Raw genomic sequence first — 12100 nt, 5'->3', positions numbered from 1 at the left:
CACTTCTACCAATACATATGCAAACAGAAAGGCAAGGTTTCTCTCTCTCTCTCTCTCTGTGCGCATGCATGTGCATAACCACCAATACTGAAAGCTGGCACATAGGTTTGGGCTTTGGTTAGTAATGTGTCCCATGGATTTCAATGGGACTAAAAGGATTACTAACTTACAGTGCAATTCTTCAATGCATGTTTACTCAGAAGTAGGCCCAACCATGTGCAGTGTGTCTGACTCCCCAATAAATATGTCTAGAATTGCAGCTTTAGACTGGATCCAACCCATCAAGGGTTTCTGGTCACTGGTACACCTAGGGGGGGAACACATTACACCAGTTTTAAAATCTCTTCACTAGCTGCCAATTAGTTTCTGGGCAAAGTATAAAGTGTTGGCTATCACCTTTAAAGCCCTACATGGTTTGGGTCCAGGTTTGCTGCGCGATCGCCTTCTCCCATACAATCCGCCTCGCACACTCAGGTTCTCTGGGAAGAATTTACGCCAGCCAACAAAAACAAGGCTGACAAGTATTACCCAGAGGACCTTTTCTTCTGCCGCTCCCAGTTTGTGGAATGGCTTGCCGGGAGAGATTCGTCAACTTAACAGTCTTCCAGAATTTAAGAAAGCCATAAAGACTGATCTCTTCCAGCAGGCCTACCCAGTTGAATTTTAAGATTCCTTTTAATAATATGTTGCTTTTAATAAAGTATTAGTATTTTATGGTGTCTTTATTTGTGTTGTACCCCACCTCAATCCAGAGAGAGGGTTTCTTCTTCTTCTTCTTCTTCTTCTTCTTCTTCTTCTTCTTCTTCTTCTTCTTCTTCATTATTATTATTATTATTATTATTATTATTATTATTATTATTATTATTATTTCTTCTTCCAGAATAAGGAAATCTCTAGGTTAAAGAAGTGAATATGAAAGAAGGCTGCTTGTGTGGATTTTTTTAGTGAATATATTTCCATGCTCTTGCTTAGCTTTGTAGGTATAGTAGGGTATTGCTCTATAGCTTCCTTTATGCAGTTTAGCATTGGCACATTGAGACAGTTACAGAATAAGAATAAACATAGGGTAGAAGCAACAACAACAACAACAACAACAACAACAGAAAGGAATATTTAAATGATTTCAAATGGATTGCAAAGTGTTGAATCATAAGAGGTTGGCAAAAAAAGGGAAAAAGGGAAAAAAAGAAAGCCCTCTCCTCATGAGGTCTGGCTAATATTAGGAATTACTGCCTCAAACGCTGCAGGTGTGGATCCATTTCTTTCACTGCAAGCAAATGGGGTTGAAACTGCCTTTGACAATGTAAGAGCTGCGCAATCCTCGTGCCCTGGGGCAGACAATGATGTTGGGGAGATGCTGATTTTAGGACAGAAAATTACAATGGTTATGTAGTAAACAGCACCTGGAAGTTTACTAATGATTTTTACAATTAACAGCAGCACTGTGGTCTTGATTATTCATGCATGCTTTCTATGAAAGAAAAGAAAAGAAGCAGATGTTGATGAGAGCCACGTGGGCTGAGGTTTTTGTTGCTGGATTTTATTTTATTTTGTAACTGGAGGTAGAACTTCCTTCCTGTTATCAATTCATTCCAGCAATAATGTGAAGAAAACTGGGCTTGGCTGATTTGACATTATTGCATGCCATGTTCATAAATGTTATACGTTCTTTTTAGATATCTGTGTAGGAGTAGGCATGTGGTGAGCATTCAATGACTCACCCCACACACCATAAATGTAGTTCATTCTGTAGATTGAGCATGTAAAACTCAGTCTGCCCAAAATGACATAACGACAGGATTCTCAAAATGGTGGAATTCTTCTGGGACATAAGTCCAATAACGTCCGGAGCCACCTTCTGAAAAGCACACATCTGCAGTGCTGGTTAATTGTACTAGGCAGAGATGCTATATTCGTTTACTTGCAGTAGAAATATGTGATTATTGCAAACTGTAGTGGAACCTCAGATCTTGCCAGGGTTATTACGTATACATTTATTTACATTTTGTTGTTGTTGGTTTATTAGGAATGAAACCTATTCAGAAATGGATTTGCAGTTTGGAAGATAATGGCTTGGATGGCGTGAATCTTGCGCCCAAACCCATGTCGTTCCAGAGGATCTGTTGATCCTCAGGAGTGATTTGGGATTGTAGGGGACTGTACTGAGGGGAAGGGGGCAAAAAAGCACAAGCTGAATTGCACTTGATCTTCTCTGGATCCAACCCAATAGATACAAATCACAAAGATATGGACTAGTCTGGAATAGTAGTAGTCAATATCTTGGTTCCCCTACTCTCAGAGAAAGATATTGCAAAGAGTGAACCACCTTGTCCTGTTCTTGGAAAAAAACATGGGGTTTTGTATATTAACAGGGCAATGTTATGCATATCTATGCAGAAATGAGTCTCATTGAGTTCAATGGTGCTTATTCCCAGGTTTTTAGAATTGAAACCTTGTTCTTTTAAGTAGTAAGATCAAGAGCTGTTTCCAATGTTTCTTGTATACCTAGATTTGGTTCTTCAATTTCTAACTCTTACTTGTTTCTCTTGGGATCAAAAATAAAAGTTTTCCTTTTAATGGTTAATACCACCTTGGAGATCTTTTCCTCATCTGAATTAACCAGAAAAAAATCTTTGTTTTGAATGGTGGCTTGTCACTGGTTATATTATGGTGAGTGGAGGTGAAGGATTCCTAGTAATTTTTAACCAGGTTAGTCTTAAAAGAACATTGCAAAAGAAGGTCCTTCTTTGGGTAGATGATTCAGTCTATAAACATCAGATGGAAGGAGCCTGCAGAGATGTTTCTGCCTTAGCTGTCCTTTCTAGGAAACATGTTGAGCCAAGAAACTAAGCATTTTTGAAGAATTTACAGTTACATGCTAAATTGCAGGTTATATCTGTGGTGACATGTTCTGATAACATGTCACCATACAGTAGTTCTGAATCTCTGGTGACAATGTTGCAAAAATCTGATGTTGCTTCAGACTGAAAATGAGATCCGAAAGTAGATCTATATCTATATATCATAGATATAACATCTGTTGAAATATTTGTAACAAACCTATAAAATATGACTAGTGTTTGTTTGTTTTTAAAATTATATTTCAGTTAGGCTGAAGTATGAATTGGCCACCTAATGAATTTACTGCAGAAGTAAGGCTCAAACCAGGGATTTCCTGATCTGCAGCTCAGTGTCTATTTATTTCTTTACAATATTTTTACTACTTCCCTTCACCCACAAAGAGGGTTCCAAGCCAGTGTACAAAGGTAAGAGAATTCAGCAACAAAATACAGCAAAACACTAATCCATACAAACAAAAATGAGAGGGATAAAGGAAGAACTTATGAAACAGTTAGAACCAGGTTGCCACACTTAGAACCAATCAAAAATGCCAAGGCAAATAAAAACATGGGCACCAGGGAAATATTCCTTCAGCTGGCTATTCCTTGTGGGGGCATTTAGGCATCACTGAAAGGTCCTCTCCTTCGTGCCTTCATATGCCCTTGGAGAAGGGCCTCACCTATTGATCTTAATAATGCATGGGCTGGTTGGAATGGGGGGCGAAGGTCCATATGGTTATTCAGGCCACAAGCTGGCCAGGTTTTAAATAGGGGTGTGCACGGAACCCCCGATCCTCTTCGCGCCCGATCTGCCTTAAGAGGAGGCGAAGCCCCCTGATCCGCTCCTGCTTCTCCGGTCCGAGGAGAAGCGGAGCACATCCCTAGTTTTAAAGTAGGCGTGCACTACCCATGGCCCATGACCGCTCCCAGTGTCACCCACAAAATCATCCGCTTTCCCCCACAAGTCAGCTGATCAGCTGGACAGCGAGGGGAAAACGTTGTTCTGGTGCTGCTATTTGCAGTGCCGAGGTAGTGATCATGGTGGGGGCTGCTGGTGAATGGCAAAGATGAAAACCTTTTCCAGAATCCAGGGACACCACTTCTGAGATATCTGTTTTCATGCTGATAGTGGTGGAGAAACAATTATCTCACTGGTGATCACTGAGGGATGGGAGAGGCTTTCAGCTCCCTCCCCCCAGTAATCTCTAAACCTCAGCAGGCAGGGAGGGGAAGTTTAAACCTCTCCATTCCTATGCACTGAAATGTGTGTGTGTGTGTGTATGTATGATGGGGGAAGGAAAGTGTGCATGCAGCACACATATCGGCAGTCTCTGTCCCCACTCCCACAAAACCAGAACCAGCCATTGGAGCCAGAAAGATTGTGCACCCGTTTTATAAGTAAGCACCAGCATCCTGAATTGGTCTTGAAAGCAAATATGCAGCCAATATAATTATTTCAGAGTTGGTGTAATATGCCTCCAAACTGGTCTGAATCCTAGCTGCTGAATTCTGCATTAGTTGAAGCTTCCATATTGTCTTCATTCCATGGGGCAGCCCCATGTATAACATATTACAGTAATTCAGCCTAGAGGTTACCACTTCTCCAAGAAGTCCACAGCTGCTAAACCAGAAACAGCTAGTAAAGGTACTTCAAGCCATTAAGGCCACCTGTGTCTCTAGTGACAATGTTGGATCAAGGAGAACCCCCAAAATGCCCACCTGCTTCTTCAGGGGCAATATAACCCCTGAAGTATAACTGGTTGTACACTAACTTCCTGGACCCGGGAACCATCTACCCACAGTGCCTCTGTGTTAGCAGGATTCAGCTTCAGTAGTATGCTACAGCAGTCATTCCACTTCTGAAGCTAAGCAGATGTGAACTTGGTCAGTACCTGGAAGGGAGACAAGCTGAGAACCAAAGTTATGGTGGAGGAACTCCTTGGAGAAGAATGCAAATACCATAAAGACAATGAATGAAATGATAAGAGCGATCACAATCTCATCCATAAAAACAAGCCTCAGGAACATTGGTGACACCCCTCACTGATTTCAGCGGTGTTCCAATAACTTATAGCAATGAAGATAAGTTCCTTGTAGTTTCACACCCAAGTTTGTAGTTAACAGATTACTGTGGTCGCAGTAAATATTATCCTGCGATGTTATCTCAATCAAACCTGGACTATGAAACTTCCAAGATTCTTTCATTAGTAATATTGGCTGTGAAGTGTAATAAAGATGTGTCACATAAAAGTGCCAGTAAAATACTGAACTTTATCTTATGTCTCTACTACTCTGGATGCATAAAATGTTATAAGTTACAGATTACTGTTAAATATAAGATTCCTGTCAGATGACAGTGATTTGTCTCCACTAAACCCAGTTAAGTTAATATTTAAAAGGATCCAAGACAATAGTGTTTTATTTTTATCCACCAGGGTCAAAATAGTGTTTGGTTTTTAGACTTGTTACCAGCAGCAAGGCAAGACAGGTATGGAAACTGCATCAGGGGCCACTTACTCCCACCCTAGGCTTTAAAATAGGTGTGGATAACATCACGAAGATCATAAAATTCTCATGATCAAAGGAGGGATGTATGTGTCTGGATGTAAGTAAGTCAAAAAGTGAAAGGTCAAACATACAGAGGAAGATGCCCTGTTACCGGGTCTTCAGAGAATAGCCTAGAGATTGATGGATTAATCCTGTATTTGACATACCGTCAGGGCTGGCATCAAGGGTAGGCAACTGCTGAGGGTCCTCACCACAGTAGGGGCCTACTGATAAAAGCACCTTGGAGTTGTTCCTCCTCTTCACCATGGCAACCTGCTTGTTCACCTGCCTCTCACTCTAGCCCAGACAGTGGTGGTGGTGGTGAGGAGGGGGAGCAGGAGATGCCCCTCCCGACTTGCTCACTGGCTCTGCCTGTCAAGCAAGCAAGTGATAGGAATGAGGGGGAGCAGTGGCAGCTGGTGACAACGGTGGTGAGATTCATTGAGGGAGGGGGGTCATTGAGGGGGCCTTGCCCAAGGGCCCTCTGAAACCTGGAACATGCTTTGCCTTAGCTGTCTATTTCTAGCCACAAGCCATCTGCCTTTATTTATGCATTGAGACCATCCCATGGATAGCCACTTGTAGTCAGACTGCTGGCTTGCCCCTTTATATGGCAGACTGTAAAACATGGATAGGAGGTTCACATCTGAACTGGAGTCTACCTGTTGAAAGTGTCTGATCAAGAGTTTGAATATGCATTGTTCTCAATAGTGAAGAGTATATAGCAAAATTGGAAACCAGGGAGGACTCTGTATGGGTGGTGAAGCTTGCTGAGCTTTAATCAGCTTGGCCCCCTAAACTTTGGCCTGCTGTACCACTGGGCCAATGTGATTCCACCACCCCACCCCACCAGCAGAGCTCCTATTGGCATATAATATTAGTAGGCCATCTAAAATTATTGGTCAGAAAGCAAAGGAGCATGTTCTCAGAATGCGAAAGGCTTTTTTTCAGGAAGCCCGATGCGTTTTGGCCTGTCCTTTATTCTAAGGCCTTCCTCAGGGGGTTGTTAGAAGGAAGTGTCTGCCGAATTTCTTCTAGCAGGTTTTTCGTCTAAAATTATTGCAAGCCAAATAACAATTATGTTTCTAACAGGTGAACAGCAGGATTTTCAAGTAGGATAGCCACTTATGAATTGCCCCAAAAGATAAAATGCATTATCCAAAAAAGGACATTGATTTGCCTAAAGTTTGCATGTGCTAATTTATATGTACAGATGCACATTTAGAAATAATTATTGGTTTAGATAGTATATCTCCCCATAGCGTGGAAGTCTATGAGCAGGTGACCTGGGTGCTTTGCTCTGTTTGCTGTCGACTTCAAGGCCCAGCTCCTCCTCAGATGGCTCTTTATCTTGAAATCAGACTTGGGCTGGACAACCTTTCAAATAGAGGGCATCTTCAAAATAGAGGACAGTCCCTTGGCAGTCCTTCAAGTAGAGAGCTGCCCTATGTAAAACAGGACACATGGCCAGCCTACCTTCTTACATGGCCAATTTTCAAAGTGTCACAAAACAGCTCTAAAGACTTTTCGTCTTCCTACTGCATTCACCTGAACTTATCTCCTGCTCAGATTGGACTGGCACATGCACTACATATCAATACGCATTTGATGTTCCACTTACCATCTGTCTAGCTAGAGATGCACATACAGGGTTTTAAAATACAAATTGGACAGATGTTGCTCCATGAGAGATGTTGGTAGGGAGCTCTTTCAGTCATAGAAAATAAGGCAGGAATAAAAGAAAATATTGAAACCATAGTGACAACAGGGTATTTGCTTCTATTGTTGTTTGTTTGTTTATTGTTGTTGTTGTGATGATGATGATGATGATGAAATAGTGCTATCCTAACAGGAGCCTCTTTTCATTAAATGAGCTTGTAGAGTGAATTATGAAAAGTGTGAAATTAGTTCAACTTATTTGAAATAAACAGGAAGACAGCAGGTTTTAATCATCACATGCAATAAGTCAAATACTTGAAAATATGGTGTCAGTTAACACCATGGCTTTTAGATGGATGAACATAAGGTAGCTGGGAGATGGGTGCATGCTAATACAAGAACTTATCAAGGTTCCAAATGTATCTTTTAATACCTTTATGGTACACATTTACAAAATCCCTTATCCAGGACCCTGGTTGCAAGGTCTACTTAGGATGGAGACCACTATAGTAGGATAATGCTTGGGGGGACTTGAGGCCTGGGTTCAAATTTCTCCTTCAGCATTAATCTCACTGGGTGGATTCAGATAAGCCAATATTTCACAATCTGACTCATTCATGGACACCTTGTGAAGGTGAATGATAATTATAATAAGCATTAATATTTATTTAATGACTTTCAAGTGTTCAAAGTGCTTCACACTTTTTGTGCTTCTGAAAGTAGTCTGTTTTAGAGCACATGGGGGCAAACCGGGGCCCATGGGCCGCATTCAGCCCTCAAAGGTCTCCTTGAGGGCTCACCTAGGATGGTTGCTACAGCCCAACAGCGCAATTTAAATGTGGAAAACAGCAGACAGGTAAAGTCATCCCCATCTGGTATCTTCACCATTTAAATCATTTCCCCACACACACACACACTGGGAAAGGTGCAAAGTGATCTCAGTTGGCAGTGAGGGGAGGCTTAAACTTCCCTATTCCTAACTCTGAAACTGGGATGAAGATTTTGTGCATGACTGTGCGTATGTGTGCATGTGTATCCAGAACAAGGGTAGACATGTGTCCTACATTAGAGAGGACAGTCCTCTATTTCAAAGGCTGTAGATGACAGTCCTCTATTTGAAGGCATCCTCTATTTGGTGGGGTGTCCAATTTGGATGATAAAGAATCATAAAAAGAGAGAGCCCATCAACCGCATCTGGACAGCAGACTGAGCAGGCAGGCACATGGGTCACTATCATGAAATCTATTGCACTTATAACTTTTAAATCATAGTAATTATTTCTAAATTTGCACACACACAAACACGCAGCTCCGTGTCCTCTCTTGTCCTCTTTTTGGGTGATACATGTCCTTTTTTCAGAGATGCTTAAGTGGCCAGCCTAATCCTGAATCACTCCTCATCACAGCATGCAGTACTCAGGAGCAAAAAGGATGCCCACCCCCTGTTTTAGAACTAAGCAGAACCTACTTCTGTAGATTTTTTAAAAGACCCCTCTGTGTGATGAATTGTTTTCCCATTTTAAATATGCAATTGCCAAGACAAAGAATAAAAATACATAAAAATTCAGCTAGGCTCCTGTACATTTTAAACTTATTCAATTAGGACTTTAGGGTGGCGCTCCTATTTACCCTTTAGGGTTTGCTTCTGAGTAGACAAGTATAAGATTGCCATGGGATTCAGGTATCAGTAAAAAAATATTCTTGTAATGGTTGTATTATTGTACTGTTAATTTCTATCAGGTTTTTTGGGTGGGTGGGTGGGTGGATGTCTTTGAAACTGTTTTTTTTTTAAAAAAAACATATTTAAACAGTTCTCTTTGTTTTTCATTTGCTCGCTAACATGAGTTATGACAGTTCCCCAAAAGTTGAGCCACAGTACTAATTTCTGCAAATTTCTGAAATGAGCCCTTGGAGACATCTGTGAGGTCCCCTGTCAAATCAATAGCTTAACCATATTACAGAGCAGACCACATGGAATATTTTGCAAGGTTGAAGAATGTCACTCCACGTTTCAAGCTCTTTCGGGGAAAAAAAAGAGATGAAGTGGGATGACAGGTCCTGACACTTTACTCCCACTCTTTTTTATTAGGGTAGCTTCTTACTAAGAGCAGAGCCTAGTGGAGAATATAAAAGCACGTTCTGCCCATCTGCATAATCAGCTGTCATATTATTATTGTCACAAGCTTGAAGTGGGTGGGTGTTATTTCCTTGGAGGGTAGCAAATCTAGGCCAAGTGTGAGGAGCATTTCCTTGTAACTCGGGCAATGCCCTTGGGGGGGTTGAAAATTGAAAATCAGCATCTGGCACAGATATATTCAAAGGTGGGGAATGTGGGCTGAGCTAGATATTTGTAGGCCCCTTTGACCTAAGTGGGAAATACACACATAAAAATAGTGCTGTGCTGAAAATTTCTACCACACTGTTCTTGGCCTTTCTCATTCAATCTCATTTCAAAGAAATGGCTTTTAAAAAAAAGTTCAAACAAGAGGAAAAATTAAGTGAAATTCTTGTGGATGTGATGTTTGTGTACATAGTTAGGGTGACCGTATGGAAAAGAGGACTGGGCTCCTGTATCTTTAACAGTTGTATCGAAAAAGCAATTTCAGCAGGTGTCATGTGTACGCATGCAGCACCTGATGAAATTCCCTCTTCATGACAACAGTTAAAGCTGCAGGAGTATAGCTAGAGTAACCAGGTACAAAAGAGGGCAGGGCTCCTGAAACTTTAATTGATATAATGAAGAGGGAATTTCACCAGGTGCTGCATGCATACAAATGGCACCTGCTGAAATTCCCCTTTCAATACAATTGTTAAAGATACAGGAGCCCTGTCCTCCTTTTCATATGGCCACCTTAACTTAGTTATGAAGCAGCTGTGATGGTGGAGCATGTTCTGTATTTTAGCAGTGCATAAGTGGCCACCGAAGTTATTCCTGCTCCTGCAGTTTCCACTAATCTTCAGTACAGCACAGAGTTCTGGCCCTCCAGATGTTGTTGGACTGCAGCTTCCATCAGCCCTACCTAGCATAGCCATCCCAGTGAGGATGATGGGGGTTGCAGTCCAACAACATTTGGAGGGCCAGAAGTTGCCCACCCCTGGTTTAGCATGATGTACGAAGGAGGCCTAGGCTTTGAATAGAAGCTCGATCTGAAGAAATCAAGAGCTTTTCACAGCACACATTTTCACCAGCTAATGTCTTCATATCAAGGTGCTTCAAAAGGAGTAGGAGCAAGGTATTGGAGATACAGGGCAGGAACAGGAAAGCACTACCATTCTTCCTCCAGCTTTGTATCATTTGTGTTGACAACCACTTTGCCAATATAGAATGGAGGTCCATCTCTGCATTTTGAATGAAAGCCCATGATGGACAGGAAGACCTTAACGCCTTTGGAAAATAAGGGTGGCAGAGAGAAGAAGAGTCCCAGCCTCTTCTAATCCCTGATGTGCAGGGAGTTTGTATATGGGGGAACCATTTGAACAGGTAATCTCACCTGCATTCTGAAGTGATGCAATCCTGGGAGGCCTTCATCACATCATTTTTCTGAATATGTAGCTCAGCACTGAGTTAGAAAAGAATTTATGCACCAGGCTGATACAAAATAGTATCGCAGTGCAGAAGTTGCTTTCTTTTGGATGAGTGACCACACCAAGGTCCTGATCATTTTCTAATTCATGATCTCTTGTCACTGTTTTCCATTATAAATCTCTTGGCACTTTCCAAAAGAGATAGCCTCACAGAGCATTGGCCAAATTCCAGCTTAGGTAATTACATTTTATGTCCCTAAGTGCTACTGGTAATTTAAACTAACTGGACTTCTTCTTTACTTTTGTACTCTCCCTTCCGTCTCTCTTTTAGTTCTCTTTTGGATCATAGGGTTGTTGTTTTTTTAGGTTATATACTGGAAAAGGAACTTAACAAAATTCACAAAAATTGTCATAAAGGTTACAGAAAGAACTTGGGGAGAAAAGATCAAACTCTCAGATTCATCCATCCAGGCAGAGGGATTCGAATGCTTTGCTCTTAAAAGTTTGGGTTCGAATCCCTCTGTACTCAATGGCATTTAAAGTGCTGAAGTAGAGTCACCACCTTTTTTTTCTGACAGGCTCATCATTTTTAACAGCTACATGGCAGGCATTCATAACACAGTCCTATCTGTGGTGGGAACAGCTGTACCTGTTGAAGTTTGCCAATGTAGATGCATGGGAATTTTGTTCAGTCTGATGTTTGATAAGGCCTTAAGCAAAGTTTGCACATTTCTTCATAAGAAAGGGATAGAAAGAATTTGAGTTTTTTTCTTTTTCTTTTTTTAAATGCATGTTAAAGAAAGCAAAATTGACAGATCCAGCCATCCCTGACCAGAGGTGGTCAAATTTTGGATATGGAGAATTGTCTTGGCAGAGGGAGAGTTTTGTGATCTTTTCTAGAAATGTAGTGCTAGAGATGATAGCGCTCTTCAAATACCAGAAGACGCCTCACAAAGGCTTGCTCTTTGCTGCCCCACAGGACAGAACTAGATAAATTGGGCTGAAATTACAGGAGAGTAGATGATGGATGATATTCTGGAGGTGACAGACTTGACCTTGGGGAAGCTGGGGGTGGCGACAGCCGACAGAAAGCTCTGGCGTGGGCTGGTCCATGAAGTCACGAAGAGTCGGAAACGACTGAACGAATAAACAACAACAAAGATGTTGGTTGACCATAAGAAGCAGCATCTTAATGGTAAGAGCAGTTCAACAATAAAGCCAAGTGCTATGGAAGGAGAAGGCCTCTCCCTCACTGAAAGACTTCAAACACCTATTGAGGATGCTTTCACTTTGGATTCCCTGTGTGGAGCATGGGTTGAACTAGAAGGCCTGCAAGGCACCATTCACCTCTATGATACTATAAATAGATGCAGCCTAAAATACATAAGCATCTTTAATAATGTAAAGATGCTTATGCATTTATATTTCTCCACACCAGCCTTCCTGTACTCTGAGGTCATCATATGAGGTCATCATCTTCCCACCATCATTGGTAAGGCAGGTGACAGGGATGGCTCCATGTTTGAGGGA

Source organism: Elgaria multicarinata, chromosome 4 (assembly GCF_023053635.1).
Source record: "Elgaria multicarinata webbii isolate HBS135686 ecotype San Diego chromosome 4, rElgMul1.1.pri, whole genome shotgun sequence".
Classification (NCBI taxonomy): Eukaryota; Metazoa; Chordata; class Lepidosauria; order Squamata; family Anguidae; genus Elgaria; species Elgaria multicarinata.
This window is presented reverse-complemented; position numbering follows the sequence as displayed.